The 13,933-nt window shown below is 47.8% G+C and overlaps 1 long non-coding RNA gene across 1 annotated transcript in view; it reads left to right on the top strand.

Moving 5' to 3' along the window:
* LOC139059669 (uncharacterized) overlaps positions 1-12,411 on the top strand; it is a 70,567-nt gene extending 58,156 nt beyond the window's left edge. Inside the window, exons 2-3 of the long non-coding RNA XR_011514302.1 lie at positions 8,973-9,123; positions 11,998-12,411. This is a non-coding gene — a long non-coding RNA (uncharacterized lncRNA). The remainder of the gene's footprint in view (positions 1-8,972; positions 9,124-11,997) is intronic.
* The last annotated feature ends 1,522 nt before the right edge of the window (positions 12,412-13,933 follow it).

Raw genomic sequence — 13,933 nt, 5'->3', positions numbered from 1 at the left:
TAATCTTCCTGGTATTGCGCGACCCAAGTTCTTTACATCGACGGCGTGAAAAGCAGCCTTAAAGGGCCCCTGAAACGGTTCGGACAAATTTTGTAGACGCGTACGGTACAGCTAAAAATAATCATTCGCACCACGAAGGAGAAGTAGTTTAATGATTGGAAAATGTAGAGAGGTCGGCCGGAAAATGGAGCAACTGACCTAATACTCTACGTAAGGGAAGGGGAAGAGGGGAAGAAAAAAGGCCACAATGGGGGATGATAATGGGAGGAACGAGGTGAAGGACACATTGCATAAATGTTATCACAAGCGTGAGTTCGGGCCCATGTCGCCTACCAACTTGTGTGAAACGTCTCATAATAAGAGACCTACGGAAGATTATAAGTTACCCTCCTCCATAGTTATGCATTTTCTCCTCAACTCTTTCGCCTAGTGATCGGGGCTAAGCTCCAATTTCACTGGCTCTGCGTCGTGATGACACGTCGTGTCGTCGACTTCTGGTTCTCTAGGAGCGAGCGCGCGAAGCCTCTTCAAACTCTCCGCCAGCTGCTTGGCAGTCGACCCCAAGCGAGCTATCGAAACAGTGTGCGTTGCGAGCATTCTGTCGCAGTGCCGAACGTGTCTGGTACTCCGGTAACCATAGGCGAGCTGGGCGTTTCGACGTATGGCTGGAAGGATAAACTCAAGCTGATGAAAGAACTTCAGCGTAGACGTACGTGAGCGGCCTGATCGGTCTGCACGGTCCAGCCATCCGTTGGCACAGAGTTTAACCAGCCAAACAAAGCTCTAATATTGCACTAACCAAGTGTAAAACATTTTAAACATTTACAAAAACAACGTGCTAACGATTACATTCCTGCGAAAAATTTACACCAGCAGCAAAGAAGAATACATTTTGTTACTGCTACTGTGTGTGGTTGAACTCCGTGCCACCAGGTGGTTGCACCGTGCAGACCGCTATTGCGTTAGTAATCTTCCGGTGTAAAGTGACGGCCGCGAGCGCGCAAATCCTGGCGCCGATCGGATAGCGGCAGTCCGACGCGCTGCAGCCAGTCCGCTCGTCTGCTGCCTTGAAGATGGACACGACGCCGCAGCTTGACATATTGCCAGTCGCTACGTTTGCAGCCCACAACGCTACAAAGTCGAATCATAGTGCTTGCGAAAAAAAACTGAGACCGACTCTGATCGCGGAGCTCTCATCAAAATGGAGCACGTTGTCAAGCAGACGACGCTTGCTGTGTGCCGGAAGTGCTTAAGTGTAGTGAGAAATTGTTCTTGTGCATTTTCTTTCTGTTACTTTATTTTTATAGAAACAAATTAACTAACATTCCAACTATGACGAACATCATTAGTTCACCATAAAGGTAGAAAACTTACCTATGATGCGCCCTGGGCAGCCAATCGGATAGCTCGCCCTATCGACGTCAATTGGGTGATATATGTCAATTGGGCGTCATTTGGATACGGGCGGCTGAATATTCTACCGAGCAGTGTACTGCGATCGGCAGCAATGCACATTTTTAAAACCTTATAATAAATTACACGTTTTGCGCAGAGCACTTAGATGCGTCAATTAATGATCACAAGGACCTACTCTAACGATTCAGTACGTTTGTTGAAAATCGTCAAAATCTTTTCGGGTCCCTTTAAAGCAGTGTTTTGTAAGTGACAATTTCTTGTCTAGTTATCCCTGCCTGTGTTCGCAAAGCTGGATGCTGAACACGACAAGTAAACAAATACCCATATCTGAGCACTTTTTCGAGCTAATATGATAACCATTCGCCCTTGTAATTTAGTTATTGCGCTTTATGCGTGCTGTGCAAGCGGCAGTTTTACAGCCTGCGTCAGTCCTACCGCGACTCGCATAGACAGATCAAGCGATACATAGCCGATATTTACTAATCCATGGCAATGCTCGCTTCATTCTTTCAGTTATTTTTATAAAGTAAACTGTCAAGTACACGGTTAATGAGCTGAGGGCTTGCTACGCGAACACTGCACAGAAGTTTAACTGCTTTTTCTTTTTGCTTGCGTTGGACCCCCTCCATCTAGCTATATCTTGCTTGATGCAGAACCCGCGAGTTTACTTTGCCAGTAAGTGACGGCGATAAATGTCTCATGACTTTACACAAATGAGAAACTCATCTCTCTGTTCGAAAATGGTGTAATGTCAAGCCGGTGCTGCAGAGCACGCACACATGAGCGTTGCGTTGAAGAACAAGAAATTTTGAAAGCAGGTAGAAGGCTTTATGAAAAAAGTTTGTGCTCCAACGTAGCCGCAAAGGCATGAGTGACAAAAACGCAAGCATCAACCGTCCTACAACACATTTGGGTTAAGATTGTGTGTTATTTCTTTCCCCGCAAATAATATAGTGCTATGCCTGCGTCTTTATGGAGGTGCGCCTATTCACAATTTCAAGTGCTCGGAATCGTCACTCACATTTCGTATACCGAAAGAATGCCCCCCGGCATAAAGTGCGCACTGCAAACCTTCATAGCTTCTGTGACAGCTTTGCCGATCCGCAGCTTAGTAATCCATTTCTTCCTCATGGACGGAGCCGGAGGGAATGAGTGAAGGCTCACATGACCTACCGCATAATTTTTGCATTGTGGCACGCAGCAAATACAGTTACTTCTATGTTTGCTCATTCTGAGTGCGTTAAGCGTCCCTAAGTATCCCACGATAGCTTTGAAGGCGTTGAAACATCAACCAAAAGGGAAGGAAAAGCATAGACAACACCAGCGCGCTACGCGAACGGCGAGTATAATCTTTCGATTGGTTCCGGCCGCCGCCGCACGACTGCGTCACTGCCTGTGAAAGTTGCGAATAAAGGCGCTCGACTGTATATGTTTCCGTTGCCTGTGAAGGAATAAGAAAAACTGTGATGCGACAAGCGGGACTGCCCCCCCCCCCCCCTCCTTTGTAATCGTCACAGTTCAGCTGCTTACTTCGACAGTCCGCGTCGATGATGTTTTCGACTCAGGGCACTAAGGTCCAATGTGCGCGGCTGGCCAAGCGGCGATCCTGCAAGAAGTGTGTAGAACGACCAAATTTCAATGTAAAGTTAAATTTTGCTGGAACAGGCATAATTTTCACGCTTGCAATTCGTGGTTGGATCACAACAAATATCTATTTAAAGAACGTTTAAAATAAAGATGCAGGCTGACAACTTTTGTTATTACTATCTTAATTTTCCTCCTCTCCCGACTCAAAAGCAGTCTACAGGCGTGTATATTTCCTTCTACTGAAATTTTTACTTTCATTCAAAACATACGCAATTTTTCATACTTTGATGTCACTGCCTTTGCCAGAGCGATTCATCAATGTCGCGGTTGCACATTTTTCCACTTCTTGTCCAATATGTTCTCACTTTACTAGCATTTAAGAATTTATAGAAACTGCGTTCCTTTTCATTCGTTCCCTGTGTTTACTGTGTTGACATAGGAAAGCACTTATACGGTAGAAATTGACTGATTGCGCATGCATGTGTTGGTATGGAATTAAACGCATTAACACTCTTTTGATGTAGTACATCCCTTATGTATATGTCATATGCACCACCGAGGGGGTAATTAAGGGGCCCCTCACCAGGTCTGGCCATTTTGAGCTGATAAGCGCAGAGCATACATTGCGCGATAACAATCGTTTCTGCAAAGTATTACATCGCTACACGCCGCGGAAAGATATGAAATTTCCTTCTCCTCGCGACATCCTTCTCCTCGCGGCTGCCGCGCTCCAAGCCGGAGGATGACGTACTCATGCAGTGAGGGGCCTTTAAGGGCCCCTCACCAGGTTTTATAGCAAATTTTGGTTATATGCTGGAAGGTGTTACGTGTCCTCTAGGGAGCGTTCTGCCGCAAATTTTTTTTCGAATCGACTCATTAATAGCCGGGATTGAAATATTTCAGTGCCGCGAACTCATGATTTCAGCAGGTGGGCTCCACTGCCAAGCAAGACGCTCTCTCCGGTCGCCCCGTCTAGCCTCTGGAAGCGAAATTCCTTCCCTGCGTTCTCCCATAGCCGGACCTCGAGGATCGCGTGACGCATGCGTCACAGGCCCCGCTTCATTTTTTTTTCTCCTTGCTTTTTTTTTCGGTGCTACGCACTTCCGCTGACGGCGACGCGCGCGAGCTGTTATCTCGTTCGCACAGCGCACGATTTTGAGCGCTGTGCACAATGAAACGTGACTAGCGGTATAATTCAGTGCTACACGAATACTGGGGCAGAACAAGCGGATCACAGAGCATGATCACGCGCTGGAACACGGTAGAAAATGGCGTAGTTTCGGTACCTGCGCACGTGACCGCACGACCATGCGAACAAGCAGACGAAGCGGATGTACATCTCTCTTGCTTCAGTGTGAAGTAAAACAAAAAACGTGCAGGCATTCCATTTTTGTGTTTTATTATCTCTCTAAACTTCAATTCGTCAATTCAAGCAACAGCTCGCACATATAACAGATATCATGAATAGTTATTGAAGTCACCACGAGCGACGTCACACTGCGGACACCAGTACGTAGGCGCAGGCACACGAGTACGTCATCTTCCGGTTTGGATAGCGGCGGCCGCGAGGAGAAGAAAAAACGGTGTTCGTATTGATATTTTCAGATCTTTCCGCGGCGCGTAGCGATGTAATACTTTGCAGACACGATCGTTATCGCGCAGTGTATGCTCTGCGCTTGTCAGCTCAAAATGGCCAGACGTGGTGAGGGGCCATTTAAGGCAATAATGGGAAGTGACACATCCCGGGCTCCAAACTATGTGACTGCATTCTCGTACAAGTGCACGACCCGTCTCGAAGGATCCTGTGCACGCAGGACACATCCACCCAAGCCGGCTTCGTGTCGCGTCTTCCCCGAGGAACGTGCAGTATACGTGGTTATTCGCAGAGTGGTTAGCGCAGTAAGCAGCAACGACCGCGAAGCATTATCAGCGCGGGAGCTGCGCATGCCCCGGCGCGTTAAGTGCATGCAGGGGCAACGGCATTTCTTTCTTTCCCCGTAGCATTGTTCGCCGGCACGCGCTGGGTTTAACCCCCCCCCCCCCCCCCCCCACACACACACACATCGTCCATTGTGTCGCGATTCCTCGAAGCGCTGCTGAGCTTCTCCGACAGAAAGTGCGCGGCGTAATTAGCGCGACCACGCAGAAGTGCGTGGACGGAGGCACCGAGGAAAGGACGATGACCGCTGTCTGGGAGCTCTCCTGGGAACGACGAGCCTCAGACAGCAGTGAGCGCACTTCTGTTACTACGCCCACACCGTGTACGGCGCTTACATATTACCTTGTAGGTTTGCGCCTTAAGTTTCTGTAGACATATGAAAAGAAAAGTGTGGAAGTGCGCTCCTTGATGAAGTCTCATTCCAACCAAACCCCTTTCGTTCAGAGACCCACTATGTAGGCAAATTCGAAAAAGAAGAAAACGAAAGAATCTGGGCCGATATGCACAACAACTTTTTAGGCTAGAATATTTCGTAAGAGAGCATTCCAGTCAGTCTTAATGCTGGAGACATTATTAGCATAGGCGACCGTCTAATGGCAAATAACACTCCCGAACGAAATAATTTGTGAAATGATTTGCCATTTTCTGTCGCGAACAGTACCAACGTAAGTACTTTTATGTGAATGCGGGTCCTGACCTTCTAGCTCCTACCTGCTGAAGATTTCAGGTGTTGCGGGCGCCGTAAAAGGGAATTCCTCTTTTGGTGGCTTGGTCTGGAGGACACCTTAGGATTAAAACCATATTTACAGATTGTTACTCACAGAGGAACAAAAATGGGAGAACTACCATATTCTGACGATGTGACAGTTATTAATTCTTGGGACCTAATGTGAATCATTGCTGTAGGATTTTTCTTGCATGGCACACACACACGCACACACACACTTCGTTTATTGAACTGGGGCCGCATTCACACAGCTTGACGTTAGTAAGTGTTGCACGCCATTGGCTTTCCGCCTTCACATTCCCAAAATGCCCGCATTCACAAAAACGTCTCACGGTACAATTGTTCTCAAGAGAGCATTTCAGCCAATCCTGATGCTGAGCATATCATTAGCGAAGCCGGCTGAGCAAAGGTACAGAGCACTTACGAACGAATAGATTTTGTAAATTTGGCTCCTGGGCCCGCATTCCTAAAAGAAAAGAAGTTATTACGCTACAACTGTTAGTTTCGTGGACTCCAACAAGTGTAAAGCTCTGAGTGTAATACGCGCTGCCACTACCTCTCCCTGCTACCTTATCAACAACACGCTTACAGCTATCTCCGCGTTCATGCTAATTCTTACCTTGACTGGACATTGTATACGTTACAGTTAGTATACAGTTAACAATCATAACCGCATGCTAAGCTATATTCATGGTAACTTCCCCTCTACTCATTCTTCTCTCAAATTATAAAACTACACTGTTATCAGGACTAAACTTGAATACGCGGCTCCTGTACGTGGGATCAAATTTCTAATACATCTGTGTCTACGATTGAACTTGCTTGGTTGCTTGAACTTGCGCATAAATAACAATAATATAGCCGTTATTAACACATGCCACCCAAAGTTTTATTCTTTTGTACCATGGATTTCGGAGGTCTGGAATCTGCTTCCCGAATCAATCACCTCTATGCAAGACAGCGTTCGTTTTCGCGCATTATTAGTTACAATATTAGTATGGCCAGGTATTTTGTCTCATCGCAGTACTTCTGAATTTCGCACCCCCCTCTGTAATGTCTTCGGCCCTTGAGAGTACTCATAGATGAAAGAAAGTGTTATATTAGATGGCTGTGCACGCCGCCTGCATCAGCACGACAGGGGACGTATTCTCGGACGATCACTTTCGGTGATACTATAACATTCGCCTGACTCAGTGCCCAACCAGCCAATCAGCTCATACGGTTCTGCTCAACCAGTCAATAAGCGCTCACCGAAAGTGATATCGTCGAAAGCCATCGTCCGATAATACGTCTCCAGCTTCACGAATTATGGCCGTGTGTACTTTCGTTATCTTGCTCACAAAGTATACTTGTGAGCAAGTATACTAAGCCTAGCACCATATACCGAAGCAGAGTTAAACTGAAAACGAAACGTTTCTTGCGTTCGTGTTTTTTTTTTTAAGAAATAATTTTACACGCAAGACTGAGAAAACTGGAGCCGCTGAAGATGCAAGTATATTGAAGCTATTTCGCATGCCGACATAGCTTACATATCATACAGGTAACGGAAAGTACCATAAAAATACAGGCATAATCCCACGGGAGGGAACGATGAACAAATGTTAGCGCACTTGTTCATTCTTTCCCATGTGATTGTATTTATTTTTGTCCTACTTTCCTTTACAAGTTGGTCTAACACACTGTAAGCTCTGGAAGCGTTTAACTCAAGATTACAGATCTGCGTTGTTGCGGATCATATCGACGGGATTTGTTCCATCACCTGTATGCCTCATGCCAACACTACGCAATCTTACCTTTTACACAGCTCGCACTAAACAAATTCTTCGAACAATGTAAGTCACGACTTTTGGTGCGACTTGGGATTCTGAGGTCTGAGACAAAAAATGGAATTCGTAAGGACACTTTGTCGTTGGCTGACGACCTTCGCTTATATTATGTTCGCTATGGCAAGTGGCCGGCGTTTCTACGAAAAACTTCGGCGTGCGATGTGCTTTGCGAATGCGGGGCTTTATACGCGCGATATAGATGCACGTTTGTGAGGTGAAGAAAAGCGAATGGCTTCCAAAGGTTTGCGAACCTTTGTCCTCCGTAGAACTTACGACACTCCGAAGAACCAAGCAGCTAGCGAACAGGTCCCTCAGGAGTGGATTCGGCAACTGATGTCGCAACAATCTGCGTCTCTCTTCCTCTCCGAAACCGTCGTCTATACACGTCCTGGCACCAGTGTGTTCGAGGTACAGCATCGCTCTGCAATTGTCGGCAGATGGCTGTAGCGGTTGCGCCATCCGAGTAGCTCCACAAAAGCGTTTACTTACACATGCACATCCCCTCGTCAGTGCTCCTTTTGTCTTTTGCTTAGGTTTTTGTCGTGTTCATGAGCCTGTGCGAGTGCATGCTTGCATGATATGTGTTAAGTTACCTACTACGCCAGACTTACCGAGCATGACGACATCTGCGACCAAGTTTCCCGATGGCCCTCCAACAGACGAGGCCTAATCACGTGACTGGCGTCATCGCTCATGCGTCGGATGGTGGACAGGTTGGAACAGCGTGAGGAGAGTGGAAGAGGTATTGGAAGGCACCCGCTGAGAGGGGAGTGGGAGATGCTTTCGAGTACTTTCGCTTCATAAAAAGCGCTGCCATGTTGCTCCTCGGTGGTCACACAAGGTGTATATGTCAGATCATAGAGTGATTGGGACGCACGGGAAGGAAGCGTTGCTGCGAAGACAGCTAAACGAAAATGTCGAGCAATAGCTTTCCGTAGAAGCTACGCGAATCGCAGCCAAGTATTAGCCTTGGTAAAATTCTGTCTCGGCGAAAAGAAAAGGAAAAGAAGAAGAGGAAAAAGAAGAACAGCGCTGAAACGGGACGATAGCAAGAATACGATCGCGAATATTCACTAAGAACTGCATGTCACAATCAGATCATTCTCCTATTCTTCTTGCTGTTGTTCGGATTCATTGTTGTGATGTCCATTTGCGCGCCACTGAGGTACGCTAGGCTCACGAGTGTCGCCGCTCGAGGCATCTGAAATCGACCAGTTTCGTCAGGCACGAACGGCTTGGTTCACTACAGTGCCATGTACGCACTGTTATACAGTACATTGTCAAACCCTTCAGGTGATTCCAGCTACTGACTTCTTCGTCACCGTGACGCAAACGAGCAGTTGAGGATGCGTCGGTGACGCGGACAGCCCTGTGCTGACGGCCGCTCCATCACACACATGCAGTCCGAGAGTGGCGCAGCCGGGCGCTGGACATCGCGCGGTCCCTCATGCGGAAACAATGCGGCCTGTCTTCGCAGGAAGTCGGTGACGGGCGGAGAGCGCGACCACGGAGCCCGTGTGGCGGGGCCCCCCGCTTGCCCCGGGCTGGCCGCCGGAGGCGAGTCGTCCCGGCGGTGACAAAGAAAAAGGGCCCGCTCTTTACCTGGAAGGAGCTGCATGGGCGCCCCGGTAAAAGGAGCTGCCTCCTCTCTTCCTGTGAGGCAGCACGCAAGCGAGCTTCAAGACCGGTCTTGTTCGCACAACAGCCGGCGTACCGGGCACTGTCAGTTCTGTGCAGCGTGTGACGCGATGCATGCTTATCGAACCTGACAAGGAGAGCACTTGTACGGCAAAAACTGGGGCAGCCACCACAAAGGTTTTCGTTCGTATAAGTGCTCTTCGCCCTTGGCCGGCCGCCTGTGCTAATAATATCTGTAGCATGAGGATTGGCTGGAATTTTTCTCTTACGAACAATTATAGCGTAAGAGATGTGGATACTGGGCACCCTGAGTAGCGCCAAATGTCCAAGGACAGACATACGAACGACAACACACGGCGTTGTGTTGACCCACAAACTAGCCAGAATTGCTGCCTTCGCGAAAGCTGTTTCGACGCTGCCACTGGATGGTCACGTATTTTAATTTGCACCAAGGAATTTCAAGAATGACATTCCGAGCAAGGATTATCATCTGGAAGCTTTTGGGTTTAGCGGTCGATTGGACCGTTTAGAATATCCTGATTCCTGATAGATTTGAGAAATTGTCATATCAGCCAACGCAGACTCAACATGGCACTGCGCACTTCTCGGAGGCGGAGTATTATTATTAATATTTATAAATAACAATTCACCAACAAGAATATGCACGGGGCAAAACTCAGTTGTTCGGACTACTTCAAAATTATTTAGTTTTAGAAAGCTGGGCTTCGAAATTTAAAGCCTGAAAAGCGCTGGTGTCGCATCGGCACGGCAGACACGCCTAGCTACCTCAGCCATAGATGGTAGCTTGCCGTCGCCACTTGTTATCCAACGTATGCAAAGTGAAGTAGTTTCTTTGAATTTGTTTCGTTCTAGAAGATTGCAGGAATTGTAACGGTAGATAGTCTTGCACATGAGCATGACTCGAGTGGAGGCAGCATCCCGTTAACCTGAGAGATGCGTGGGAAAACATCACGTTGTTTGATTGCGAGCTTGCTGCGACACTCGCAGCTTTGGGAGGAACTCGACGTTTCTTCAAATTTCATTTTAAATGGATATAACATTTACCTGGTTTCGACTGTTAGGCCTAGCATTCAAAGAGACGAATAACATTGCTGTCTTGTGTGTTCCGTTTACGTCAGCGCGTTTCCCCCTGTTATCTTACACACAACGAGACGGCATGCAACGACTACCCGAGGCACACCGGAGGCACAAGCTGTGTCTTTCCGCGCAGTGTGTCACTCTTTCGTTCTTGTATACTCCCTTGTTTTATTGTCGCGTCACGTCCAAGCGAAACGCTCGTAAAAAATAAAGGACGACGCCGCGACAACACCGTAGACAATCCGGAACAACGCGGCCGCATCACAAAGTGGGGGGCTCGCCGCGTGACTCCTCCGTCACGTCTGGTATGCTGCCGTGCTGCTGCACGCATTTTCGGTGAGCGACGAGCAGACTGCGCGCGCGGGCTACACAGCGACGCTTTTCTCTTTCGGCGAGCAGGCAGTCTAATTGTCCGTTTCACAGAATGTGAAACGCCGGGGCCGGATACCATTAACCCCGCGAGCCACCGCCGTATGCATAGACAACGCGCCGCACTTGCCGCGCTCGCCGCTGTGAGAGCAAGCGAGGTGTGCGCGCACTGACGCGTACGGGTGCGCAGCGAGCCTTCGGCGCGCTCAGGGTGGCAAGTTACGACAACAGAAGCACTCCGTTGAAGCGTCGAAAAGAGTTAAAATAAAGCCGACTGGCACTTGCGTAGTTTCGCGTAATCGGATCGAAGTGTCGAATCTCGCCGCAGCGACCGTTTAGCACGTTGATTGCTGAAGAACGCTGGGTATGGGAAAAGAAGCGCAGGTGACAAAAGGCTGTTTCTGACAACGATGGCTATAGACCCTATAGAAGCTACAAGATGCTCTGGACGGGGATGCGCTTAATCACGGACTCACGTCTCCGTGCTTCCATTGATATTTACGCTCCAGCAACGTTCATTGAATTGCAACGTCCAGTTTAAGTTTCAACTGTGCAAACTTGTCCTTAGCTGGCCCAATGTGACGATGCGCAGACGTGAAGGAATAGTTGACAAGGCTCCGCGTGATCGCGTTGTGTTTTACCCGTACGAACCGAGTTAAGGATGAACGTGATGGAATAATGAAGGACATGTGTTTGGAGAGAGAGATAGGGAGAGAGGTAAGGCAGGGAGGATAACCAGAAGCGAGTTTCTGGTTTGCTGCCCTGCACTGGGCTGGGGGATATGAGGGTTGGGAAGAGAATGAACATGCGTTGGGAGCAAGGATATTCGGTGCACGACAGTAAATGAGACGATTCTTGCGTGAACTGGACGACTATACAAAAAGAATGCTCACATAGACAACGCCGGTCCTGCCTGTTGTGTGTGTGTTCCTATTGTGGTCGTCTTCAGTTCGCGCAGGAATCGTCTTGTGAAGGAATACGGCCGCATACATCAAATCCTCCCCATTTCTCTAGCCTGTACGAGTAGGCTAATCTCAGTACCGAATCACCATAAATCCGTAACTCAGCACACTCATCAAACCAAAACTCGGAATGTGTGCTTTTTATAGAAGACAATCGAGCTCCCAACAACCGCTATAAGAATGCAGAGGAAATAGCAATCACATGCTGATACGCACAAGCTGCAGTCTAGTGTCTGAGCTCCGTATCGCGCCGTGCGGCGGCGGAGCGTGAAATTAACAGAGCTCGCGCATTGCGAGACGGAAAACACGGCACACCTTACAGCTTTCTCCCCACACCTCCCACTGCCGTTGCCGTTCTCTCTTTCCGAGAAGTGCGGTGCCGCGGCATCGGCCGGCTGCTCCACTTGCCCTTTCCCTTCGCCCCGGCGCACGCAGGGCCTCTCCTCCCGACGGTGCTGCCGTAACGGTGCTGACCTTCGCCGGTCGAGCGGCTGCGCTAACTGTCCGTGACTTTGCCTGCCGGACGCCGCCGCCACTGTCCGCCAAGGTCTGCTTTCGGCCCGCCGGACGGTGGTGCGGCCACTAGCTCGCTCCCCCACCCCGGGGCCCCTCTCTTTCACTGGCGATAATGAAAGTCGCCGACCTGATTACGCCGCGCTGCCTCTGGAAACGCGCGAACACGCGCCTGACGGTGTGCGCGTGTCTTTGTGCCAGTAGAGTGCGGATGGTACACGTTTGGCGGGGGTTCGAAACCCATATCGTTTCCTATAAAGATTACTAGAGAGAAATATGGCTTTGTGATCGTTCGGCTGTGCCCTGAGAATAATGGCTGGTACACGAATTTGTCTAAGCTTCACGCTTATGGCTTCAAAAATTATTGTAGAGTTATTCACTGCGCTCTCTGTTTCAGTGTTTCTTCTGTGTCTTTGTGCCAATAGAGTATAAGTAAAGGGGGGAGGGTATACGACTGTTCGCGGTCCAAAACCCAGACCGTTTCCTACAAAAATTACTAGTTGTATCGTTTTACTATACCATTAGAATAACGGCTCGTACATGATTTTGTCTAAACTTCGTGCGTATGACTTCAAATGTTCTTGTAGAGTTATTCATTACGCTCTACGTTTCGTAGTCACCAAGCCTTCACAATTTTCTAAAGACAGTAAATCGATTAGTCTCTGTACACATGCGTAATTGTTGCCATTCGATTAAATATATGATAGTGAGGTTATTCCACTTGGCTATAGTGCATGTAGAAAAGATAGGGGTTGCAAGGGCGGTGGTGCAGCCGTTCCTTTTAAGGATAGCGTTAAAGTAATAAAAATGCCAGATGTACTAGACACCGAGTGAATATTAGCAAAGTCTGCTGTGAAAACGTGAGATATATTTTAACTGGTCTGTACTGCTAGACTTCCTAGTTCCAAAGGTAATGTTTTAGATTTTTCGGAGCAGTACATGATTGAACATACGAAACGAGGCGACCAGACCAGGCGAATTGAGACGTTTGTACCAACTACTCACACACAAAAAAAGAACCCCTCTATTTCTCGGGAGGCGCTGAGATTGAAAAGGTAACTGAAGAGGTTAACAAATAAAAATAAATTGGGTTATACATTCCCAAATCAGCAACAAAAGTGTTTTTCTGTTTCATCTAAGCTTCGAGACCATCTGGCTTCTGACAACCAACGCAACTATGGAGAATCGCTGCCAGAATTCATCACGGCGTCTTCGAAAAAAAGAATGACGGAAAGTGTCGCCGAAACATTGTCAAAGCAGTGTATTTGAAGTTCATGGCGTTCGTTTGGATAGTGAAGAGAAAATTGCTAAAACGTGTAATGAACACTCCTACACTGTCTTTACTTATAATGGTGGTGTATCACCTCTTTTAGACAGTTGTTTGCCGCATATTCCTGATGTGTTAATAAGTGAACGTGGTAATTCCACACGCTCCTAAAGCTCGACGAAAAAGCTCGACGTTCTGGCCCAGATGGCATGCCCAAAATTTTCCTGAAGGGGTATACTGAGTGGGAATCGAAATACGCGCACATTGTGTTTTTACGTTCGTTAGAGGAAAGACAACTTCCGAATGACTGGAGGATGGCACGAGTGGTACCACTTCATAAAAGTGGCGTCAAACAGTGCATAACGAATCCTTTAACCCTTTAACCTCCACTTTAATCCCTTTAACCTCCAACACTTGTAAGCTATTAGAGTGCATAATACGTAAACACATTTTCGATTTCTTAAATAAATATAACATCTTGACCGAACTTCAACATGGTTTCAGGGAAGGGTGTTCAACTTGTACACAACTAGTTGCCACCATTCATGATTTAGCCCTGTTCATAAATAATGTAAAGCAAATTAATGTGAT

This window comes from Dermacentor albipictus, chromosome 4 (genome assembly GCF_038994185.2).
Source record: "Dermacentor albipictus isolate Rhodes 1998 colony chromosome 4, USDA_Dalb.pri_finalv2, whole genome shotgun sequence".
NCBI classification, from domain to species: Eukaryota; Metazoa; Arthropoda; class Arachnida; order Ixodida; family Ixodidae; genus Dermacentor; species Dermacentor albipictus.
This window is presented reverse-complemented; position numbering and strand designations above follow the sequence as displayed.